This window comes from Anabrus simplex, chromosome 7 (assembly GCF_040414725.1).
Source record: "Anabrus simplex isolate iqAnaSimp1 chromosome 7, ASM4041472v1, whole genome shotgun sequence".
NCBI lineage: Eukaryota > Metazoa > Arthropoda > Insecta > Orthoptera > Tettigoniidae > Anabrus > Anabrus simplex.
The window spans coordinates 334263665-334290496 of NC_090271.1; the positions used below are offsets into that span (position 1 = coordinate 334263665).

Genomic DNA, 26832 nt, shown 5'->3' on the forward strand with positions numbered 1-26832 from the left:
GTAGAAGAAGAAAAAGAAGAATGGAAAGAGGCCCTTTTTACATAACCCATCCTAGAAATTAGACCGTTAAAGTATTTATTTTTCTATTCATTGTTTTCAGTTGACTCAAGATAATTTTTGTCAGTTACCTTTGTAGGTCTTCTCGAACTTCTGAAACCGACACGCACACAACTGTTTGAACACTCTTAATTCCTTTCACAATAAAATTAAACGAATTGTTCAGGTGAAATGAGTTCAAGTGTTGAGCAAATTTGGAGTGAAATGCTTCACATCAACGACTGTTCATTAGTTATCAAGTTCTTTTTTTTTTTTTTTTTTTGTTATTTGCTTTACGTCGCACCGACACAGATAGGTCTTATGGCGACTACAACCCCAGCATTTACCTGGTGTGAAAATGGGAAACCACGGAAAACCATCTTCAGGGCTGCCGACAGTGGGGCTCGAACGCACTATCTCCCGGATGCGAGCTCATGTTAAATGAAGGATATTATTATTATTATTATTATTATTATTATTATTATTATTATTATTATTATTATTATTATTATTATTATTATTATTATTATAGTCCACCTCTGTGGTGTATTGGTTAGTGTGATTAGCTGCCACCCGCGGAGCCCCGATTCGATTCCCGACTTTGCCACAAAATTTGAAAAGTGGTACGAGGGCTGGAACGGGTTCCACTCATCCTCGGTAGGTCAACAGAATAGACGGGTTTCGATTCCCACCTCAGCCATCCTCGAAGTGGTTTTCTGTGGTTTCCCACTTCTCATCCAGGCGAATGGCGGAATGGTACCCAACTTAAGGTCACGGCCGCTTCCTTCCCTCTTCCTTGTCCATCCCTTCTAATATTCCCATCCCGCCACACGGCTCCTGTTCAACATAGTAGCAGATGAGACCGCCTGGGTGAGGTACTGGTCCTCCTTCCCAGTTGTATCCCAGACCCAAATTCTCACTCTTCAGAACACTGCCCTTGAGGTGGTAGAGGTGGTATCCGTCGCTGAGTCCGAGGGAAAACCAACCTTTAGAGTAAACGGATTAAGGAATAAATAAATGAATAATAATAGTAATAATAACAATGGTCTGTGACCTCCGGAGAGGCCTGATGCAGGTCTTTCGAATTGACCCCTATAGGCGATCTGCAGTCTGTGAAGTTTGACTAATTCTAATGAAGACGGCACACGCACCCAGTCCTCGTACCAGAGGAATGAATCAATTAAGGTTAAAATCTTCGACCCTGTCGGGAATCGAAAGCGGGGCCTTGTGGACCAAAAGCCACCACGTGTTTTTTTTTCTTTGAGGGAAATTCAGTGAGATAATCAGCTCAGCTTGGCACCATTCATGGAAGAATTAAGTTATTGACGCAAACGAGGGCAAAAAAATAAATAAAATGAAAGACGCATTAAACCGTTCTAGTGCTGCAACAGCCCTTGAGCTGCTAAGGTGACTGCTGTCCAGAGTGTCACGTGGTCAACGTAACGACATTGTAACGTATTCGTTAGTTTTGTGACAGAGTCCACTGCCTCTCATATCAGACAACTCCTGAGTTGGTCTCACCTCGTTCCAACCTTCACTCTAGAATTAAACTTCTTGGACTGGCTGGGAATCGAACCTAGGGACTTTGCGTGAGGCAGGCAAGGTACTGACATGCGATAGCTTGAAGGGTTCACTAGGCCTCAGAAAATGTCTGCCGCCGGGATCATATGGAAACAAGAGTTCAAAAGAGGTCAACTAGGAAGGATGAAAGTGAGGAAACTAAAGAGACTCGGCTAGGAGACTAGTGGGTATCCCTCACTCCCAAGATGAATAATCCTGGAGGCTAGTGATCTTCTGCTTCATCCGTTTAACCCTCGGTTGGTTTTTCCCTCGGATTCAGCGAGGGATCCCACATCTGCCGCCTCAAGGGCAGTGTTCTGGAGTGTGAGACTTTGGGCCGAGATACAACTCGGGAGGATGACCAGTACCTCGCCAAAGCAGCCTCATCTGTTATGCTGAACAAGGGCCTTGTGTGGGCATTTTAAGAGATAGACAAGGAAGAGGGAAGGAAGCGGCCGTGGCCTTAAGTTAGCTACCATCCCGGCATTTGCCTGGAGGGGAAGTGGGAAACTACTTCGAGGACGACTGACGAGGGAATCGAAACCCCTTCTACTCAACTGACATTGACTTCCCGAGGCTGAGTGGACCCCACTCCAGTCCTCGCACCACTTTTCATATTTCGTGGCAGAGCTGTGAATCGAACCGGGGCCTCCGGGGGTGGCAGTTAATCACACTAACCACTACACCCCAGGAGCGGCCGGCTAGTAATCTATTGTATTGAAATAAAAATATACATTTAATCATCTCACGTAACAAATAGCCGTTACGTTTACCATATCATGTCATTCATTTCCCCTCAACTAGTTAGTTATCGAGCACTAAAAGTTGCTGATATGATCGGTGCTCCCAACCAAATCACGGAATCTCGAATCGAACGTTGCGAGCTGGTGTTTACGTACAAGGGTGGCTATATCCTTTCCATACAGAGCGTGGTCACCTATCCAAGTATTGACCACACCCAATGTTGCTGAACTTCGGAGATTTTTAATAACTTATGTAATTTTCGACATCTTCGCTAATACTAGCCGTCCTGCCATTCATTTCCGCTCAAATAAAGCTACGTTTTCCGTGGACATGAGAAGCAGCGTTAGAAGCAATCTTAGAATATTGGCAGCCAAGCTAATGGACGGTGTTCCCTCGAGTCAGTGGCCTCCGGAGTAAAGTGGCCGCCTGTTGTGGTGAGTTGTGTTGAAGAGCCTCTTGACGTCAGCAGAAGGCTGGGCTAGGGCTCTACAGTTCCTTCTCGTCATCTTAAAATAAAGCCATTTTAACATTTTTACTCGAGAGAAGTGATACTTAGGTACTCCCCCTCATCCTCTTCTTCATTTTGACTTCAAGTGTTTCTTATGCTTCATTTGTTACCTGTGGATGTTCTGCGCCTGTACGTGAGCACAAGCAGCATTACCGGGCTGCATCACAAGCTTTATACTTTATGTCATTCAAACGGGCCACAGGGAGTAGAACCCAATATACTGGGTTCAGTTCCGACTCCTTCCGGTGGTATTTCATCATCATCATCATCATCATCATCATCATCATCATCATCATCACATAGGTTGTTCTGCATTTCGGCAGGTCCAATCATGGGTGTGACTCCCGTATTTCTCTGTCTTGTAACATTTTCTTTACCTCTGCATATCTTTCCCTTCCTCAGTGATATTTGAAGGTGCTCAAACAGGGCGCCTACGCTAGTTCAATCAATCCATTAATCAATCAATCACTACTGATTGCATTTAGGCCAGTCGCTCAGGTGGAAGATACCCTACCTGTTGTTTTCCTAGCCTTTTCTTATTTGATTGCATAGAAATTGGAAATGTATTGAACATCTACTTGGTAAGTTACTCCAATCGCAAACTCCCCTTCCTATAAACGAATATTGGCGCCAATTTGTCCTCTTGAATGCCAGCTTTATCTTCATATTGTGATCTTTCCTACTTTTAAGGACACCACTCAAACTTATTGGTGTACTAATGTCATTCCACGGCATCTCGCCACTGACAGCTCGGAACATACCACTTAGCCGAGCAACTCGTCTCCTTTCTCCCAAGTCTTCCCAGCCCAAACTTTGCAACATTTTTGTAACGCTACTCTTTTGTCGGAAATCACCCAGAATAAATCGAGCTGCTTTTCTTCGGATTGTTTCCAGTTCTGGAATCAAGTACTGTAATCCTGATGAACTGGAACCATACTCTAGTTGGGGTCTTACCAGAAACTTATATGCTCTCTCCTTTACATCCTTACTACAACCCCTAAATACCTTTATAACCATGTGCAGAGATCTGTACTCTTTATTTACAATCCCATTTATGTGATTATCCCAATGAAGATCTTTCCTTGTATTAACACGTATAAACTTACAGTGATCTCCAAAAGGAACGAAGTAATTAAAACTGAGATGACTTTTCCTGTTTTTGAAACTCACGACGTGACTTTTAACTGCGTTTAGCCTTTTACCCGTAGATTAGGCACATGATAGAACTATGAGACAAAATTCCAACATCTCGGCGTCTCCGAAAACCGTAGAACGAAAAACTAATACCGTTAGTTAATCAAGCATTCTTCGAACATCCTCTTTATAATTAACCACCTTCTTGGTGTGTTCGTTCGGCCAATTCCGATATATTTCCTGTTATCTTTAAGAGTACTCTGGATGTTATCCTTAAAACAGGCAAAATGGTATAGACTTGAACAGAACAGAGTACTCCCATTTCCTAGATCCGGATCGCATGAAACTGGGGAGAGAGCAAGTCATTACATTTTCTCTCTTTGACATTTTACTATTACTACACTAAATATAAATGTTATATTGTCTAGGACAACATGTATTTTCCTCTTCCTTAGCTTATTTAGTGCTTACCTTAGTGTCACAAGTCTTGTGCAGTTATCCTACCATTGCAACATACGTTATGACTGAATTGGATGACTGCATGAATTGGTAAATGGATGGTTTTATGGTTGAATTGTGGTAGTGCATGAATGAATGAATGAATGAATGAATGAATGAATGAATGAATAATACACTTCTCATCCTGTCACGGATAGGCACTAACTTGGGAGAGAACATTCATTGATGAATGAGTGATTGATTAGGTGCGTGAATGCCTTGATGGACTGAATTGAGCATTCTATTATAAATGAATACTGACTACCTAAATGAATGAATGAATGAATGAATGAATGAATGAATGGACTGAAAGTCCTCTCTCCCTTTCGCGGATAGCCACCAGCTGTGGAGAGAGTTTCATGGATTATGAATTGATGAATGGATTTTTCCAAGATTGAATTTTGTTCATTTGTTTATGAAAGGAAATGAAAATCCCCAGTCTGTTTCCAGTCAGTCGACCGGTTCAGGAATGGAAGGAATGAAGCCCCATCTAGCGGCGAGGATACGAATTGTGCCGGCTGCCGAAGCCAGTCGCATTCCTCTGGGGCAATGATTAATGAATGACAGATGAAATGAAATAAGACTGGGGAGTGTTGCTGGAATTAAATATGACAGGGAAAACCGGAGTACCCGGAGAAAAACCTCTTCCGCCTCCGCTTTGTCCAGTGCAGATCTCACATAGAGTGACCGGGATTTGAATCACGGAACCCAGCGGTGAGAGGCCGGCGCGCTGGCGCCTGAGCCACGGAGGCTCTTGTAATGTAGTCATATATTATTATTATTATTATTATTATTATTATTATTATTATTATTATTATTATTATTATTATTATTAACTCGTTCATAACATATTGAAGTCGCGATACCTGTATTCTTCTTCCAATTCCATCCATCTTGCAGTGCCCTTTCTAGATTGACTAGATTTTAAATATTTGTTTATAATCTGAGAGACCAGGCTTCTCATTCTCTTCATTGCCTGTCTCTTAATGTATTCTGTATCAGTCATCATAAAAAGGGACTGATCTGAGTACCATCTTTACGTTGATGGATATTATCAACCTGTCTATTATGTGATCATGCACGCGGCAGATTCTGAGGTACTGTAGGATTGACTTAATCATCTCGAGCTAATTCTCAGAACTGTTAGCCGCACTACAGTCCTTGAGATATTTTGCATAATTGGCTCTCATTATAAGAGCTATACCTATTTATACTGTGTATGCATACTTTCGTACAGGAGCGTAATGCGGGTAAGAGAACATCGACCAAAGACTAATTGTTCAATCTGTTACTAAAACAGACGACTCGTCACAGAGGTCATTTTCAATGTTTGATTTTCCTTTCATATCGATGAATTTACCGTTACTCAAAAATATGTTCTACAACTCTTTCTCTTTAAAAAAATTACAACCCGCTTTACGTCGCACTGGCACAGATAGGGCTTACGGCGATAATGCGATAGGAAAGGCCTAGGAGTGGGAAGGAAGTGACCATGGCCTTAATTAAGGTACAGCCCCAGCATTTTCCTGGTGTGAAAATGGGAAACCAGGGAAAACCATCCTCAGGGCTGCCGACAGTAGGTTTCGAACTCACTGTCTCCCGAATACTGGATACTAGCCTCACGTAAGCGACTGCAACTATCGAGCTCGGTTCATTGAACGTATAAACTTCGCGTCTAGTCCGAAATCCTAGCAACATACAGATATTATATTCCTCCTTCGCGTGCTCCTGGGATCTAGTACGGACACGTTGAGGTTCTTCCATGAGACCCGTGACACTGGTAGTAGTTAAACGGAAGTTAAACACATGTATTACATCGTTGCGCAACCATATGCAATATATGAATTGGGGACGGGTGGAAAAATCGGAAAATATTCAGCTAAATTCACGTTTTCTGGGTCATTTTTAAAATGGCAAAATCTTCTGAAATTTCAGAGAAATAACAGCACTTCACCCATTTTCCTTGATACTAAAACGTATCTGAGAACCCGATTCTTTTAAAAATATTGCGCAACGTTATTTGTATATACCTGCGTTAATGCTAGTAATTTACGTCAGATGTGAAGGTTGGGAAATGAAACATGACCGATAATAGTGAGTGGATACTGACTTGAAATGAGTTGTCCTGAATTTGCTAGTGGTTTTACGTCGCACCGATACAGAGAGGTCTTACGGCATTTGCCAACGGCACGGCTAACTCTCCCGGTGTCCTGAATTGCTGAGTATGAGACGGAACTAAATAGTTCATAATAACTACAAAGTAACTAGTTCAGTTGATTCTTCTACTCTGGAAGTGGAAGTCGCCAACAAAGAAATAAACTTCCATCCTATAACTTCTGTCCACGGTGAATGATGATTAACTTCGAGATATTGCCACACTTGCTCAGATAGGACTAGAGCGGGGAATTAAGCGACTGTAGCCTTAATTGAGGTACAGATTTTGTTTTGTGTGAAAATAGGAAACCATGGAAAACCATCTTCAAGAATTCGAAAGCACTATCACTGGAATATAAGCTCACAGTTGCGCGGCACCTATCACACAGCCAGCCCACTCGGTGTATTATTATTATTATTAGTCTATTATTATTATTATTATTATTATTATTATTATTATTATTATTATTATTATTCCGCCTCTGTGGTGTAGTGATTAGAGTGATTAGTTGTCAGCTCCGGAGGCCTAGGTTCGATTTACGGCTCTACCACGAAATTTGAAAAGTGGTACGAGGACTCGATCGGCATCCACTCAGCCTCGGGAGGTCAACCAAGTAGAGGGGAGTTCGATTCCCTCCTCTGCCATTCTCGAAGTGGTTTTCCGTGGTTTTCTGTGGTTTCCCACTTCTCCAGGCAAATGGCGGGATGGTACATAACTTAAGGTCACGGTCACTTCTTTCTCTCTTCCTTGTCTATCCCTTCCAATCTCTCCATCCCCCCACAAGGCCCCTGTTGAACATAGCAGGGGAGGGTGCCTGGACGAGGTACTGGTCCTCCACTCCAGTTTTATCCCCCAACCTAAAGTCTCACGCTCCAGGACTCTGCCTTTCAGGCGACAGAGGTAGGATTCCTTGCTGAGTCCGAGGGAAAACCAATCCTGGAGGGTAAACGGATTAAGAAAGAAAGAATGAATGAATGAATGAAAGAAAGAAAGAAACATTTATTATTATTATTATTATTATTATTATTATTATTATTATTATTATTATTATTATTATTATTATTATTATTATTATACGATGTGTCCGTTCTTCTTAATAATTCGGTTGGAGTTGGGACTAGAGCTCTAGAGCAAGAAGTACGGTACCAACCTAGCATTTGCCCAGACTGAGTTTGGAAAATTAAACTTAATCATGGTTTCTGTCTGTATCGAGCTTCGAATTACGGACCCCCGAACGTGTTAGTAAGCTTTTGTTTACAAGTGAAGTCTAGTTGTGTTTGATAGTAATGTAATGCATTACAATTATCCAAACACATTCGTATAATTCGTTCATTTAAGTTAAAAACTATGCAATTATGCATTTACTGATTTGTGTGTACTAGTCAGTTCTTCAGACTGTTAATCTGTTCGCATTGTACTTTATGAAAAGCATACTTGCATAGGGAGGGACAGAAATTGTTCCCGGCTGTTGCGCTTCCTTCAATTGGTATTTATCTGCTAATATCTTTAAACAAACACGGAGCTAGCGAAGACAAAAAGAAGGCGCCGACACTTAACCGCTCGTGTCATCTGGTAGCGCTGGACCACTCGTTCATTGACTCGCAGGGCCGAGCGAGTGAGTGACCTTCTCACAATCGTCCAATCGGTCGTCTCCGGCGCCTGTCGGCGGTGCAAACACTCGCTCTGGGGCTGCGCAGTCTATTGGAGCGGGACCGACGGCCAGCTGGCGAGCCTCCCCCTCTCTCCGCCCCACCCGTTCGCTGTCACCCGCCCTCAAACTTCGCAACGGACACGTAAGCATCCAGTCAGTTGGTGTGGTCTGTAGTGGAAAGTTCTCGAATTGTGGAGGTAGTTATATCGAGACATTTATCGTACAGAAGGCGTATTTAATTGTTTCTGTACCGTTGTTTGTGTGATTTTTGTTCATTTGCCAAAGTAATATTTTCTTGTGATAAGTGCCAAACATTATATTGGTCGTGAGACTATTGTGTGTGTCACTGGAGTGTTTTAAGTGCTAACCCTAATTCTACGCCCTTTGATGATGGATTTTGTTGCCTGATCGAAATCGGAAGAAAACGTAAGTAAAACAGATTGCTTCATGAAGCTCTCCTGACTTTAGATTACACGTGCGGGTTGTGCTTGTCATCTGTCAAAACTTCATGTGGTGTGTGATACTTGGTGTCTATGTTTATGTCATCTGTGTTCACTTTGATGTCATTTCAATGAAGGTGGTTCGGAATTTCGTAAAAAATTGTATTGTTCACTAAACTGAAGTTTTGACATTGGTGTATTTGTTAGTCTAAGTGTTGATCTGAGGAACTATGTTTAATTATGTGTAAAAATATCCATGCTTGTGAGATGAAATTGCTGCCAACCTCACCAAGAAACCGCGCTGTGGTTTACACTTTACTTTTGTGGTGTTTTATAGTGGAATAGCGGTCTGTGGAATGTGTGCGCGTTGCGTGTTTCACACGCACCGTTACATGACATGACCTCAATCACTGCTCCGGACCGAGCGGTCAATCGGTCATTCAGACAGGATCGACAGGCTTTTGTGACATTCTAGAGTTCACGTTTCAGCTTCACTCTGATGTGAAGTGACGTGATGCCATTCAGGAGATACTCTAGTAGGCGTGTCATCCACCCGCTCCTCACGAGCATCTTATGTGTATTTATCCTATTCATCTCCTCTAACTGTAACAAGTTTCATCTGTAGTTGCTTTCCATGATCTTCAAACAGTAATTGACTTCGCGCAGACTTACGTAACTGTAATGTAATAAAGTTTAAAATACTTTCCTTCGAATTGCGATTACGTAATAGTACAGACTCTGGCAGAGAAGTTGTGTTAACTGCTGTAATTGTGGCTTCCTTATTGTTTGGAATGTTTCTTCTTTTGCTTGAGCAGCGTATTTTCTAGCCTTCGTTCTGGATGATATGGTGTCAGTTCTAATAGAAACTATAATACTGAGAGGTTGTAACCGTTTTGTAAGATATGCATACCACGCATCGTTTCTTCAAAAATGAAAGGTGTGTATAAGAAGAAACCAGTTGAAGTGCAATAGTGAAAGGCAGAGAGAGACAAGGTTAACCGCTTTAAGGTGAAGGTGTGTTTTCCTGCGATAGAAATACACCTTTCAGAACATCAGCATCCTGTTACAGTACTGTAGAGAGTTTATTGTTCGAAATCGTATTGTATGTTCCGGCATGTAGCCTAGCTATAACAGGATCGTGTGCGCTCGTCTCCATTTCGATGTTTCCATTTTGAGTTTTACTCACCTTTAATGTCATTCTCACAGTCATAGCCGACATCAATAATGTTAGTCGTATTCAGTCAGTCAATACTGATCTGCATTTAGGTCAGTCGCCCAGGTGGCAGATTCCCTGTCGTTTTTGAAGCCTTTCCTTAAATGATTGCAAATTGGAAATTTATTGAACATCGCCCTTGGTAAGTTATTCCAATCCCTAACTCCCCTTCCTATAAACGAATATTAGCCTCGATTTGTCGTATTGAATTCCAACTTTATCTTCATATTGTGATCTTTCCTACTTTTAAAGACACCACTCAAACTTATTCGTCTACTAATGTCATTCCACGCCATCTCTCCGCTGACAGTTTGGAACACACCACTTATTTGTAAGCATCTGTCTGTATATTCTTTAACTACACTTCGTCGGATTTGGAATAATAATCCCCTACCTGCGTATTTCAAGTAATTTCAGTATGAATCGTTCCCAAGACATAACGTTGTTATTCCTTAAGGGGCAGATAGGGCTTTGATATTCAATCCACCAAGCTCGATAGCTGCAGTCGCTTAAGTGCGGCCAGTATCCAGTATTCGGGAGATAGTAGGTTCGAACCCCACTGTCGGCAGCCCTGAAGATGGTTTTCCGTGGTTTCCCATTTTCACACCAGGCAAATGCTGGGGCTGTACCTTAATTAAGGCCACGGCCGATTCCTTCCCACTCCTAGCCCTTCCCTGCCCCATCGTCGCCATAAGACCTGTCTGTGTCGGTGCGACGTAAAGCAACTAGCAAAAAAAAAAAATAATAATAAATAAATAAATAAAATTAAATCCATTCAGTACGAACTTCTGTTGTAACTCTCGCCTTAAGAAGTCTTGCATATTTTCTGATGGGCTTTCTAGTTTTCCGAATCACGAAGTTTGTAAATAGAATATCATTCGTCTTGATGAAAATTTGAGCCTGCAATCAGGTATATCAGTCATTACTGGTCTGCATTCAGGGCAGTTGCCCAGGTGGGAGATTGCCTGTCTGTTGTTTTCCTAGCCTTTTCTTAAATGATTGCAAATAAAATGGGAATTTATTGAACATCTCCCTTGATAAGTTATTCCAATCCCTAACTCCCCTTCCTATAAACGAATTGTTCCCCCGTGAATTCAATTTTATCTTCATATTGTGACCTTTCCTACTTTTAAAGACTGCTCAAACTTATTCGTCTACTAATGTCATTCCACGCCATATCTCCACTGACAGCTCGGATAAACCACTTAGTTGAGCAGCTCGTTTCCTTTCTCCCAAGTCTTGCCAGGCCAAACTTTGCAACATTTTTGGTATAGCCGTATAAAACGCTACTCAAATCTATGTTGAGGTGATCTCTAATGCTTGTTCCATATGAGGCTTGTTAACCACGTCTTAGTGCTAGAACCCATCAGTGAAGGTCACAGTGTGATCTGGGCTCGTGTTGCTCTGTCATCCGGTGAACAAGTGTAGCTATGGATTTGGTTGCTAGGCTCCAGCGGGAAGCTAGAAACAAGCGGATTAGTACCGCTCCCATCAGAAGGAATAATTCACTGTCTGCTGAAGTAAGAATTGTGCACTACTTTTTGCTATTCTTGACGAAATGCACGTTTAGACTGTTAATAACGAATGTTATTCCAACCTATTAGCTGTCATGAAAACTGAACATACACATCAATCAACATAGCCCTGTTTGCAGATTCTCTATCTGTTATTTACATAGTCTTTTCTTAAATAATTGCAAAGAATTGGAAATTCCTCTTTCTAGAAACGAATATTTGCCCCAGTTTGTTTCCTTGAATTCAATTTTATCTTCATATTGTGATATTTCCTACTCTTAAAACACTACTCAAATTCATTCGTCTACTAATGTCATTCCACGCCATCTCTCCACTGACAACTCGGAACATACCACTTAGTCGAACAGCTCGTCTAGTTTCTCCTTAGTCTTCCCAGCCCAAACTTTGCAAACATTTTCGTAATGCTACTCTTTTGTCGGAAATCATCCAGAACAAGTTGAGCTGCTTTTCTTTGCATTTTTTTTTTCAGTTCTCGAATCAAGAAATCCTGGTGATGGTCCCATATGCACATTAATGGGGGTGGTAGGAGTTTCTTACATCCCGATGTTTGTTCAGATGATTCTGTTGTCGCATGAGCTGGGATTCGGGTGAGAGTTCAACGGAAGCTCGTCCATCCCTCGTTATCGGATTCGTTTCTCCAAAGTCTGCCTTTTTAATCTCTTTACCATTATTACTTTTTCACTCTATTACAGCATCAGAATAAGGGTTCTTGTTCCTAGGGAGCTTGTTATCAATTTATAAAGTAGGCCTACGTGTTTTTGGAACTGAACTAAATAGTAAAATGTGCTATGACATGCACGGCGTACCTTGAACTACTATCAGTTTGGTGTGCTGGAATTTTGCCCTGAAAACTTTCTAGGTCTGCTCTCATTTACGCTCTGGCATGCCCACCTATTTTGCCGAGATTCGATTTGTTCACCTAGCTCAAGAGGCAAGCGTGTCTCACCATATTAGCAGCTAGTCATGAAAATAATAAAAAATTACGTGCAATATAAATTAAATAATAGGACGTGGAGATGTCTTGTCAGTCGCCAGCCCGAGTGCCTCAGGTTCAACCGCTGTAGCTTCGGGTAGGATTTTCAGAAGGCGCAACTGGTGTTGCGGATTGCCTTGTTTACATTAGCAGCAGGTGCCCGAAAAGAAACTGGTACCAGTGTTCTCCCAAGAAAAGAGTTCACTGAAAGAAAAGCTCTTGCTTCTCATAAATTCGATATGGTAATAAACTAAATGTATCACGGGCCCCTTAAAATAATACTGGTAACAACATTTCAGAAACTTGTAGCCTATCAATGTGAGACTGCTACTCTGTCTGGGGGAACACCGCATACATATAGTACAGTAGTTGACAGGAACCTACGTATCGTTTGTATTCTTCTTCCAAGAGCACTTACGTGCATATGATCAATCAGTCACTACTAATCTGCGTTTAGGGCAGTCGCCCAGATGGCAGATCCCCTATCTGTTGTTTTCCTAGGCTTTTCTTTAATATGGGACTTGTAATCCCTTCCCTACATTAAAGGTATTATTATTATTATTATAAGTCGCCAGTTATGGACTAGAAAATATTTGGCAGCCCCTCACAAAAACTCATCTGGAAGAACTTGAGACAGTAACGACATCGTCTCGCCTGGGATATGTCCTGGCAAGAGAACAATTTTATGTTCAGAAGTTGAGGTCAGATTTTCAACTCCCAGCTATAATAAGATAATGACAGAAATGCCCAATAAAAGAACAGAACTATGGGATGATTTCTTTGTAACTGATGCGATGGTAGTAAAAGACTGAAAAGGAGCAAATTTCGTAGCTAAGACATTTCATTCCCAAATTTAAGTGCATGGGTTTCACAACCGAATCTTGTAGCACAGCGAAGTACCACTTACCAGGTACAGACTGTAAATGCTGCTACAGGGTAGTGTAGGGAGGGACATAAAACTTTGACACAGTTTTGCACATCAAATATCTAAAGTATCTGTGTGTTTCTGTTTCATTGAAACAAAGAGCTTCTAACCTGAATCTGAAATGAAAGTATTTGTAATTATATGCGATTATATGTTATACACATATTTTATATAGCCATTGGCTGCAAGAAATACTTTATTTTATGAAGTATAATTGTCCTCCGTAACTCAGTCGGTTCGACGCCGGGTTTTTTTCTGCATCCCTGGTTGAAATATCGGTGATCCCCGGGACATTTTCCCCACGTCGTATAACGTTGCGTAATCTTCCTTTTGCCATTGGCCCGGAAGTTGGTGGTGGAAGGCCTGAACAACTGTATACCTGGCATTAGAGGAGCCACATAACGTTAGGTGGATTTTTATTGGGAGTAGTAATAGTAATTTGTTAGTGATTGGACATCACACTTACACCCGCTCAATTTCTTCGACTGAAGGATGGCATTACAAACAGGACCGAAAGGAAGGAACAAGTCTGCAGTGTACAAATGCATATTAAATTGTCTGATTAGGAATATTTTATTACGAAAGACTGTAATGCGGGTCGAGGTATTATGAATTTGACTCCGAGTTTTTTGAAGACATACAGGAGTCCACTCAGTTTTCGTATCCGAAAACCTAGGTTCGTTTATTTACCTGGTGTGAAAATGAAAAACCACAAGATACTATCTTGGGTGCTATTGATCACCTCCTGAATGCATGATTCATAGCGAGTAGAGAGCTCTTTCTTCCCTCTCTGCCGTACGTTGAATCAATCACTTCTTTGTGTGTTGTTCTTTTCTTAGTGCCCAGTATTTCTTCATTATTATTATCTTCGTTTTCTCTCCTGTTACGAGATAATAGCTTTGGCTTTTAAAGTAGATTTGTCTTGGAACCTTATATTTTCGTCTTTATTACTTTAGCTGTTCGATAGAATAGTAAATTTTGTGTTATTTTTAATTCTACTAGGTCTTTTTCAGTTTCCTTAAACCAGTTGGGTTTTGTTTGCGGTTACGAAAGTCAAAGATTTGTTTGGTTAATCTATTAGAGTTCATTCTGATAATATGACCGTAAAATTGTATCCTTTTTCGTATTGTATCCGAGGGTTTTCAATTTTGTTGTAGAGTGTTTCATTCTTGATGTATATTATCTTATTATCCTGAAATTTTGGTCCTACGATCTTTCTTCTAGCTGGAGTTTCTCCATCTGGCCTTTGAAATTCATTTTTTGCGTTTCTGTTGCGCACAGTGCTTCGGGTTTAATCACTGTTTTATAATGTTCAATTTTAGGTCCCCATGAACGGGATTTCTGGTTGTATGTAGCCTATCGTTTGTTGGTTGGAAGGCCAGTTCAAGTTTAATTTTTGTGGATTTCATTGCCTTGCATTCCACAGCATTCCAACTAATTCATTCTCCAAGATTATTATTATTATTATTATTATTATTATTATTATTATTATTTACATTTTATGGCCTTCATTGGACCACTCTTGATAATTTCATTTAAAAAAATTTTCAGTTTCCTGTCAGCCCAGTACTTCTTCATTCTCTCGGATCTTATCTTTCTTTTTTCATCGGAAATTAATATGATTACAGTATTATCATCATCTAGCTTGGTGGCTCCGCGGTACAGACTGTAAGCTTGTATTCGGGAGATGGTGGCTTAGAATCCTACCATCAGCAGTCCTGTATCTTATTTTATGGCCACGGTCGCTGGCTTCCCAGTGCTGCACCTTTCCTATTCCATCGTCACTGAAAACTATCTTGAGTGATGTCTGTCTGTAAGGTCATCGCCCCAGAGGCCGGTTGAATCCTCAAATAGCACCACAAAAGGCTATGCAGTTATAGAAAAATAACAAAGTCCAGAGCAGAACCAAAATGAGGTGTATTAGGCAAGATGAGGCGTGAGGTAGTTTGCCATTGCTTTCCTCACTGGGCCACACAGTGCTAGTGCAGCACAACTGACCCCATGAGCAACACCTTTCATAACACTCAGACGCACTGGTTCTGCACCACCCATACCCCTGCAGCTTCCATATTGCCACAGCCATGGATGAGACTGATGCAAGAGTACTGTATCCATGAAGAAATGACAACAGTTAATAGCGACATTCAAACTTTATTAAACAATGCATTGCTTACTTTCTTCCGATTAAGTGTATAATTTTGTTAATTCTTACAAATGGCATTGGCGAATTCCTGCGATCATAGAGAATGGGTATTGAGGGAGTTTTGTAAACCGGGAAGGAGTAGGCGTACCTGAATATAGTGTGTTCATTTTGGTCGTCGGTACGTGATAAGTTTCGCGCAGCCTGTGTACTGCATGTGCGAGCAACATGTGCGTAGCGAGAGCAGCTGTGCATGCGGGAAATGTCACGATCCCAGGCTTTGTTGACAGCACCCGCCCTGCGCTTTGCTTCTCAATCATTGCAGATCGTGTATAGTGATGGACAAGAGGAAGTGGGACAGTCCTGTCACGGGTCAACAAGAACCCGACTTTCCTTTCAGTTCTAGGACATTTCGGACCACCGGACATTACCTGCGAAGTGTCAATTGATAACTTAAAAATATTTAAGAGAGGACATTCCGTACCACTCGGAAGAGTGGGAAGTATCGCGAAGTAAAAACGATATCCAAATACTGTAGATGTATTCATTTGTATATCCATTGTCCACTAGTGGCGCAGAAGCCTCCGCACGGTGTGACCACTACTGATGTTAACCTTCCCTCGGGCACACATGTACATTCTTCTCGTATTCGTCTCTCGCGGACACCTAGCCACTTCCACCCTTCATTAGTTTCCTGCTTCCGCGTGACCTTCAAGCCCATATCGGCCAGTTCATAAGAATCTTTTGTTTTACTTGCTTGATGACGAAATAATGCAGTAGTTTATAAATATTCATAATAATAGTAATATTATCCCCCGTTATGCAGATTGCTTAGGATTTACACTTTAAAAAATCGACTTTCTTATGAAAATATTTACGTAAACATAAGTGATGACATGAAATTGCGTATGGCTTTTAGTGCCGGGAGTGTCCGAAGACATGTTCGGCTCACCAGGTGCAAGTCTTTCGATTTGACTCCCGTAGGCGACCTGCGCGTCGTTATGAGGACGAAATGATGATGAAGACGACACATACACCCAGCCCCCGTGCCAGAGAAATTACCCAATGGTGGTTTAAATTCCCGATCCTGCAGGGAATCGAACCTGGGACCCCTGCGACCAAAGGCCAGCACGCTAACCATTTAGCCATGGAGCCGGACAACATAAGTGATAAGTATAGTTTAAAGGGCAATTATTAAAGTAATATAGAAGGTTTCTTCAGCAGATATAAATTTGTTTTTGTTTGTGATTTCTAAAGTGTGTCTTTCACGCTCATTACCCCCGCTGGCGTGGAAATGGAATTCCAATTTGACATCAAGTGGTACGGATTGTCCTGGGGTAAATATTTGCGTATTACGGGAAAACCATTCGTAGGTAGATAACGACCTAGGTGGTATGAAATGCCCTCAAAAATCAAGTGGTATCAAATGAGCGCATACCTTTCTTTCAGGAGGGGAAAAAAGGAAATTTTCTACGATTTTTAGAGTTAAATACTTCTTATAAATCCGCGTGCCAGTTTGAAAATTTGAGCTAGACGAAAAGAGAAGATTTTTTTAAATGTTTTCATATACAGTATAATCCGCGCTCAATACAATCAGGTTGCGTATACGCGTACCTAGGACAGACTTGTCGCGTCCGCCAATGACAACGGTTCCGTTCTCAAAAGTATTCAGCCACGATGCGTTCCTCAAGGATTCGGTGCCTTGTGACCAATCCGCTTTGAGACTGCGTAGTGAACACTCCCGTAAACCGGTCTAAGAGAAATAAGTCCTTTTGTGCAGAATATGTCTGCCTGTCAGCCCAGAGGCAAGTTGGATCTTCAGATAACAACTCCAAAGGTTATCGAGAACTCGCCAAAACAAGGCGTACTAGGCAAGAGTAATAGTGAGTTAGTTTGCCATTGCTTTCCTCACTGGGCCAGAAAGTAAGTGCTATTGCAGCATGACTGACCCATTGAGCAACACTCGGACGCACTGGTGCTCCGAATGGCATTACTCAACACCACCCACACCCCAGTAGCTTTCATATTTGCATGGCAAGTGTAGTCTAGCCACTGTACAGCTATGCCCGTGAGTTGCATGCATGTTAGGGGTTCTGATAGTTCAGATCGCTGATAGTTATACAAACCTCACTGCAGAACCGTCGCGCGGGTAGCAGACACTTACGCCTTGGTTGAATACTTTTTATATTCGAAGTTATTCGTGGTTAGTCACAGCCATGCGATGCTGGCCTGTACCAAGAGATAGATTAAAAATACTCCATCCGTCATAAATGGCAACAGGTGGAATGCATTGAACTATATAAAATATCTTTAAAGGGCTATAACACGGGGCCGATATAATAACTTGTCTGAAGAAAAGAAACAACCGAAACTTGTCATTTTCGAGGCATTTTAGACCTGTGGTGAATTTATTCGAGCAGAATGTCAGGAGACGACAAGTAGACGAAACGGCAGGTCGTGGCGATTTTAAGTGCCGGACGGAACTGACTCTACTGTGGGAAAAAGAAACGTAAGGGCCCTTTCTCGTACCTGGTGTTGTCAGATCTAAAAATCATATACAGTATTGAAAAATTTTAGTCAAAATTTCCGAAGAAATTTACTAGTACCTGTATGTCAATTTTTATTATTCTACTGACAATTAAAATGTCCATACATTTAATAATGAGCGACAGAACTGAATAACTTTGTCATTGATCTGAGGATCGTCATCTTTCTGATGATGATTGTTGTTTAAAAGGGCCTAATTAGTACATCGCCCTCTTCTTCTTCTTCTTCTTCTTCTTCTTCTTCTTCTTCTTCTTCTACTTCTTCTTCTCCTTGCTCACACAGACGTGGTTCATCGTCAGGTGTAGAGACATCGTACCAAGTTCGAAACCCTAGCTGGATTTTACTCGTCCATTGCCCCTAGGAATTATGTGGTGGGTCATGTATTGATATCCTGGCTCAATCAGCTATCATTTAAGAGTGCTTACATGTGAGAGACCCGTACCATTGCCACGTTAAGGAATACATCAGCATCGCACCCGACATTCCCCTAATACTGATAGCAGTTGAGGGGAAGTTAAACGCATAATATTGTTTCGATGTGCGAAATAGTTCTGCCTAATACCTTGTGCCTAGAAACTGAGGACGGAAATAGTCGGACGATCTCCATCTAATTTTGTATTTTCTGGAATAGTTTACAAAATCGGAAGATCTTCCGAAATGTTGGAGGATCTGGTAATACTGCTCATACCAATGCAGGTATTATTGACAGGGAATTGCCAGTGGAGTTCCATTGATAGACTCCATAGACACCTTCATTCACGGGACGCCTTCATGTGGCGTACTCACTTTTTTGCAATATTTTCTGTTCAGACTTCATCAGTCAAGTGCCCTTTATCAGTCTTAATCTCCTTTGAAACTTACTGGAATTTTAATTGCTGTTTTTCCCCAAGACAAGAGTGAAATCTGCGGTCTCTTTTTCATCCACCGCGCCGACATGTCTCGCCATAGTAGGATCTGGATACGATTTCAGTGCCAGCCATGATTTTAACAGCCAAGTTTGTGGTTTTACGTGACTATTGATATCTTAGCCACGGAAGGGACGTGATTCTTCTTTTATGCACTGCTGGGATTCGAACCTCAGCGACCTTTAGAGAGAAGCCAATGACTTTGCAGTCCGTCCGCTATCACGTTCTCTGATTTTAACAGAGGTTCACTTAGATTGTGATAAAAGAGCTCGGTAGAGAATGAAGTTTAGTTGTCACTCACAGGTCATTCTAGAAGTGTTTTTCGTAATTTCCTGGGTTATTGCTAGGATTGTATGTACCATATACACGACAACCCACAACTACTTCCTTTCCAATCCAAGCTCCCATTATCCATACACCTGTGCGGATACGACAGTCAAGCCCGGTATGAGGTAAACTTCCTTTGCACTAAATAAGCGGCGCTTTTATACAAGATACCTCACATCTCTTAAAGGGGACAGGAAAATAATTCCTTTATATAGGCCTATTGTAGGCTGAAATTTCTTCCTAATCCTAATCGGAAATGTATTAACTAGTGCTGACGTTACTGACACAGGTTATCAAACCTCTGTACGTCTATAGTCGTAATATTGAAATATGCGTTCTGACAGTTCGTACAGGGAGGTAAGTTTACAGCCTGCCTGGGCGGGGAAAAGAGAGTAGTGGGGTATAGTTGCCATGGAAACGAGGGCCCACTCACTGCGGTTGCCATGGAAGTATGCTTGTTGGCCGGCTCGTGGTGCTGGGAGTTGCCAAACCTCTCACTTCTGTGCTCTCTGGACGATCGAACAAGTGATCCGAAAGCGAGAGGAAGGAGAAAGGAATGTGGCAACACCGTGCAATGCTCCTCCCACCAACCCGATCTGTCAAAATGCTTCTTTTAATATTACGTGTATTAAATTGAGTCAGTGTAATATTTTGTCTTGCCCGCGTTTCTTATTAGTACTTCCCCGATCTCTGTTACAACAGAAAACCAAAGCCCGTTGGCCTACCAAGCGACTGCTGCTCAGCTCGAAGACCTGCAGATTACGAGGTGATGTACGGTTAGTGCGACGAATCCTGCCGGCCGTTATTCGTGGTTTTCTAGTCCGTGCTACGTTACACAACAGTGAATCCCCGCGAGTTGACATTCTCTCGATCGTTCGTTATTTTTCGCCCACGCTTCTAACCAGGCACTTAAAAGTTACGTAGCACTGTAGAATTAGAGAAGACATTCTTCGATAGCTATCTCATACTATATTGTTTCTGGTACTACAGTTAGGACAGAGATTTTGAACACAAGCGGCCCGATGAATCGCGACAACGGAGATCAAGAACTATTATTGTGGTTACACACTTCCCGAGCTAATCTGTCTGAAATGATTGGCTCTTAAATTTCATTATGTTTTATTATTTTTAATTTTATTTTGCATACAGTAATATGCTATTGCTGTCTTAACTAAGAAAGGAGGGTCCTTTAGATAGCTACTTTTTGGCGGTTTTTGGAGACGCCGAGGTGCCGGAATTTTGACCCACAGGAGTTCTTTTACGTGGCAGTAAAACTACCGACACGAGGCTGACGTGTTTGAGCACCTTCAAACATCACCGGGCTGAGCCAGGATCGAGCCTGCCGAGTTGGGGTCAGAAGGCCAGCGCCTCAACCGTCTGAGCCACTGAGGCAGGCAGGTTTAGTAGTATTCATGACTTTGAGGCCCTTGTGTAACTTCTATAGGGTACAACTTCAACTTATACGAGTTATTTCTGGGGTCGCTGGAGCCACTCGGGCCCAGTTTGGTTTAAGGCCGGATGCCCTTCCTGACGCCACATGATGAGATGAAAATCTCAATCCAGAATTAACCGGGATTCGAAGCTCAGCCTTTCAGGTGGGAAGCCAGCAGCTAAGCCATAAGGTCCAGTGTATTGAAGTATTATTTTATTTCTACCATCATTCCACTTGCCAAAGCAGTCTACTGTGGGCTTGTCCCGTAGAGCGTTGTTACTTCTTGTACTGAATATCACGACTTCACACGGAAAATGACGAAATCGTCTATACGACTATTGATAGTGACGGAAGCTCCGGTTTTAAGCCGAGGGGATACGAGTTTTTATTACAAGCATTGGTCGGGATTACAGTGGATCAACGAAGCAAGCTGGTAGTTGACCCGCGAAACCCTCCTGTTTTACGTGGATTGGGAATTACAGAAACGTGACTTTTCATTTCCAAACTCTCTCCTGCATTATTGTACCTTTTTTTTTTCTAGTTGCTTTACGTCGCACCGACACAGATAGATCTTATGGCGGCGATGGAACAAAAAAGACTTAGGAAATGGAAGGAAGCGGCCGTGTCCTTAATTAAGGTACAGCCCCGGCGTTTGCCTGGTGTGAAAATGGGAAAACACGGAAAACCATTTTCAGGGCTGCCGACAGTGGGGTTCGAACCCACTATCTCCCGGATGCGAGCTCACAGTTGCGCGCTCCTACCGCACGGCCAACTCGCCCGGTGTACCTTAATTAAGACTACAATCGCTTCCTTCCCATCATCGCCATGATACGTGTCTATGTCGGTGCAACTTAAAGCGATTACTGCATTATTCATCTTTTATCACCTCCTGTAATAGTACTAAGAATAATTTCCAATTTCTTTGAAATCATTTAGGAAAAAGCTAGGAAAATAACACACAGGGAATCTGCCACCTGGGCGACTGCCCTTAATGCAGATCAGTATTGATTGATTGATTGATTGATTGATTGATTGATTGATTGATTGATTGATTGATTGATTGATTGATTGATTGATTGAATATCTGCTGGTCATTTTCGACGTTCTGTCTTATTGTAAGCCTACTAGATAGCTGAGTTAAACGAATCCGTCTTGGGCGTTTGTGGGTGAGTTTTAATTAACTTTGTCGGGTAGACACCAAATGTTTCGGCAGAGTACATGCTGACATCGTTCGACATTGGAGTGTCGCATGGACTTTTTTCCGCACTTCAAAAATCCTACTATCTTTGCCGGGTTTGAAGCCACGGTCTACCGGGCGAGTTGGCCGTGCGCGTAGAGGCGCGCGGCTGTGAGCTTGCATCCGGGAGATAGTAGGTTCGAATCCCACTATCGGCAGCCCTGAAGATGGTTTTCCGTGGTTTCCTATTTTCACACCAGGCAAATGCTGGGGCTGTACCTTAATTAAGGCCACGGCCGCTTCCTTCCAACTCCTAGGCCTTTCCTATCCCCTCGTCGCCATAAGACCTATCTGTGTCGGTGCTACGTAAAGCCCCTAGCAAAAAAAAAAAAAAGCCACGGTCTTGGGATCCGCAGACCGAGACTCCACTGATCCCCGCCTATTGGATGGCATTTTTCCTACGTCATGGATATCGAACTGGGATAATGTGGTAGCGTGGGTGAGATCGTTCTTGGTTAATTACAAGCGCAGGTACGAAGAAGCCTTCCGGTTGAGGCGTTTGTTTCTTGTGTAGCCTGTACCCCATCGTTGAACTGTAGGGCCTCCTCATTATTATCTTACTGAGTGATACGCTCGCTAAATATAGCTTGCATAGTATCCGGTCGTCTTAAAATAAGAGCATAACCGCTGCAGCGTTCGTGCGAAAGTGTGTTGCCACTGTTTGGGGTAGCGCCCAGTATCAGGGCTGTCCATACTGTACTGTGCAGCGCATGCTTCAAGTAACTTGTCAGACACTGTATAGACATTGCGCTGCAGCCTTATTCATTTTAAACAAACCAAACCCTATCGCACTACATCCCTGATTGTCCTTGCCCTACGTGGCGACCGCTGCCGCCATCTCGTCATCAGATAACTCATTGGTTATTCTTACGTAGGCTGAATGGGTCTCGAAGCTGCCTTCAGATCTAGGTAAAAATCCCTCATCTGGCCGGAAATCGAACCTCTGGGTAAGAGGCAGATTCGCGGGGCCGCCTTTATTAATTACCTAGATGATGATATGTTAGCAGCAGTCACAGTTTAACATCTACACATGTTCTGCCCGCTGCAGGACACCTCCCTCCCGCCCCCACAAATCTTTTAATTGTTATGTAGTTGATTATGACTTCTTCTGACCTAAAGCAGGAACAAGGTTGAAACTTGGTCATGTTGCTTTGGCGACGTATATTTGCAAAAGTATGGCTTTTATCACACCTTTCTCATTTCACAAAAGTTATTGGGGGAATACAGTAAGAAAACTAAAATTTAAGTTACAGTGCTGTCATGAATAGTTTAAAAAAATGATTCTGGATGTAGGATCTTGTTTTAACCATAATACAGTACTTCTTCATCATAAACCGTTATGCCTTTCAGCGTTCAGTCTGCAAGCCTCTGTAAATTTACTAAACGCCACCCTCAATGTCTAGGCATCTTAAACGCATTGCTCCGGAGCCTATTTTCAGCAAAATTATCACGAATCTGTGATTTACATATTTGTCATTAAAGATATCCTGATTTCCTACTACTGATCGTCACATTGTCATCTTGTTGTGTAACCAAGGTCCCTATTCTCTAACAAGATTTCCTGTGGTATTTTGATTCGAACACCAATTTTCTTGTATCATGTAACAATTTCTGGTGAAAAATATTTGTCTGTAATGTCTTATTAGTCAGACTTCAGAAAAATGCACTCGGAATATTTATATCCTACGGTGTAAAGTAATTTTTGGCCGTTATAAAATTCACGCGGGAGACAATTCCGACACCCTTCCATCTTTTCAGACCGTTAGCTGCTAAAACACAATACATTATTACTTAATATGGATTTTAACATGTGAGTATCTGATGTTGTTATTTTTGTTTTTCAAGGAAGGCCTTCTCTTCTGATTCTTCTTCTTCTTTTTCTTCTTCTTCTTCTACCGCTCTTCCCACACCTGTGGGGTCGCGGGTGCGAACTGTGTAGCATGTGGATTTGGCCCTGTTTTACGTCCGGTTGTCCTTCCTGACGCCAACCTTAATATGGAAGGATGTAATCACTATTGCGTGTTTCTGTTATGGTTGGCAGTGTAGTGTGTTGTCTGAATATGAATATGAAAGTGTTGGAAAAGTGCCCAGTCCCCGAGCCAGAAGAATTAATGAAGCACGATAAAAATTCCCGACCCGGCCGGGAATCGAACCCGGGACACTCTGAACCGAAGGCCTCAAAGTTAACCATTCAGCCAATGAGTCGGACTCTTCTGACTACTCATGAAATTCTCAATATGCGGTGAGAACATCTATACTCATAATTACGAAATAAGCCTCGTTGAATTTGGTATGCCTGCCTCTGTGGTCTGGTGGTTAGCGTTATTAGCTGCCATACCCCCGGTTAAGAAATAAATAAAAAGAATTCGGTATCCAAAGTAGTTGAAGAATTGCTTGCGATAGAAATTGTTGCATGGAAACCACAGCTAACGTGTTGTGTGTATAATTATGAAGAGATAAATACACATTCGCCGAGTCAGGGGCAACAGTCGCTGACCAGGCCGAGAATAGAACCTAGGACGTCTTTGGACGGAAGGCTACGACACTAATAATTCAGCCAAGGAGCTAGAAAATGATGATGATGATGATAATAATAGTGTTATTAGTTTTATGTCCCAGTGAATACTTTTACAGTTTTCCGAGACGCCGAGTCCTGCTGGTAAATGAACAGAAACAAGGCTGGTGTATTTGAGCACCTTCAGTCAACACCGGACTGAGCCGGGATCGAGCCCAGCGTTCACCTTGATATTGTTAGATCGCTTCGTTAGGTAACGGTTAGTACGGATATATATTTTCTCGGTGGATACCCCTGGGGTCCCTACTCCCGGCAGCTAGCAACAGAGTCCACAAGCATTGTTCATGACCCTGTGTTGGTCTGAACGCCAAATCTTATGCATGATAACAATTAAAATAAAGCAGCATCTCGACGAAGTGCATACTGACGCAGACTCCGTCCAGACGATGAGGTCATCTGTCTCGTGAAGTACAGTACTGCCCAGCGTAATTAGCAACAGCCAGGGAGTGTTGGCTGGCCTTGGCATGTCTCGCCAAGCCCCGAGCTGTGTGGCCAGCCAGCCGAATTGTACAGCCCACACACACTCACCAGGGCTGGCCAGTTCACTGTGAAAGAACCTTTGTACCCTCTTTTTATCCCTTTTTGTAAACAACTCAATTAGAAGCATGTTTAAGCACTTTCCGTGCAACTGCGCTTTCGAATTCCACTGTGTGTGCAAACGTTCGACTTCGTAGTACTCGCCTGTGAGACCAAAATAAATAACATTCAAAATCGAACGTACTGTATCTCACATTATACAACTGTTGTTATTATTTAAAATATTAAGAATTTTCAAAAATACTCATTACTGTTCTGCTCACTTCATTTTTCTTTATTTATTTGGCTTTGGGCTCCAAGGAGCCATGCAACCATCAATCCGCAATCGTATATAATTAAATAACGGCTGATATACTGTAACAAAACTGAAAAACACACAAAAGAAAATAAAACCTTTGGAAAACAACAACTTATGAACCACTGTTCAAATTAAAATAATCTGTCAAAAAATAGTCCTTGCGGAATTCTGATAACATTAAAAAAACCATTTTTGACAAAATTGATTTACAAATGTAAAATAAAACACAGCCATATAAAGTTATTCACTTAAACGAATTTAACAATATTGAACAAAATTTTATTTTGCAAATGTAAATAAGGCTGCCTTAGAATTTCTATAAGTGAACAAGTGGGAAAAAATAACATTTGAAGAGCCATAGTGTCCAACATATATAAACCTGCAATACACTTTGAAACCAACTTTCTGGCTGAGAAGTTTCTTACACATCCTCTCTGATGTCTCAAATTTTAGTCGCTGTAAATGTGCCCGGAGATATAACAAAAATCTTCATTTTAATTTGTCACTTAAATATGTATGTGCTGAAAAGTGTTTCTGCATGGGAACCACAATTATTTGTTTTCCAATGTTTCCTAGAGTCCATGTTGGTGTAATGTTAAGAGTACAAGACGATTGACTGAGATGATTAGGCCTCTCTCAAATGTTTGATGTGTATTAACAACTTTGAAAGACGAGTACAATTTCGGTATATTCAGTTTTAAAGATGACAGAAATGCCCGCGTCCACAGTATTCCATAAACATCACAAAAGAACCAAGAACACCACACATTTAAGTTGCAACGTGGCTTTAATAAAAAGAAGAAAGAAACAAGAAACCCAGCTGCTTGTCACCTTTAAACTTGAGGCTTGACGTCTTAATGGCTGGGAGATCATCTGAAAAATTCCCGTCACAAAATGGGTAACGCAAGTGTAAGTAACCTAGCAACCGTACAGTCTTTGTCTTATGGCGTGTCGCGATGTTACCTAGCAACCGTTGATGGTGGCCATGACCGAGACATGTTTATGATCATTTGGTTTTCCCAAAGGAAAAGTTTTCTTTTTCTTTTCGTGGGATGGCGGAATCTGGAAGACCTCATTTCACAATTCACGCCTGGCCCCACCTGTCGGCTGCCCTGAGAATGGTTTTCCGTGGTTTTCTATTTCCTGCACTAAGGCGAATGCCGGGACAGTTCGTAGTATAGGCCACGGCCGGCCACCCCCTCTCCTTCTCCGCACATCTCCTTCACCGTAACAAATCTCCCCGCCTGAGAGACAGCGTCACCGTCTAGATGGCCCGCCTCCCCCTTCAGGGGAGGAATTAAAACGTTTAGTAGTAGTAGTAAGTGAATTTCCTCGAAGAAACAACTTCTCCGATTTAAGTTCAGCGAGGATCAAACTACATTATGCATTGGCTTATTGGCTCCTAAGCAGGTCCACCATCAGCTGCCTAGGTGTCACTGATGAGACGTACCAGGGAAATGAA

At 42.0% G+C, this 26832-nt stretch overlaps 1 protein-coding gene across 2 annotated transcripts in view; it reads left to right on the top strand.

Moving 5' to 3' along the window:
* The first annotated feature begins 8457 nt into the window (after positions 1–8457).
* The window catches only part of LOC136877620 (fibronectin type-III domain-containing protein 3a), a 384749-nt gene continuing 366374 nt past the window's right edge, over positions 8458–26832 (top strand). For both annotated transcript variants that reach the window (XM_067151798.2, XM_067151799.2), the window contains exon 1: positions 8458–8712. The gene's annotated coding sequence lies outside the window, so the exon portion shown is untranslated. The remainder of the gene's footprint in view (positions 8713–26832) is intronic.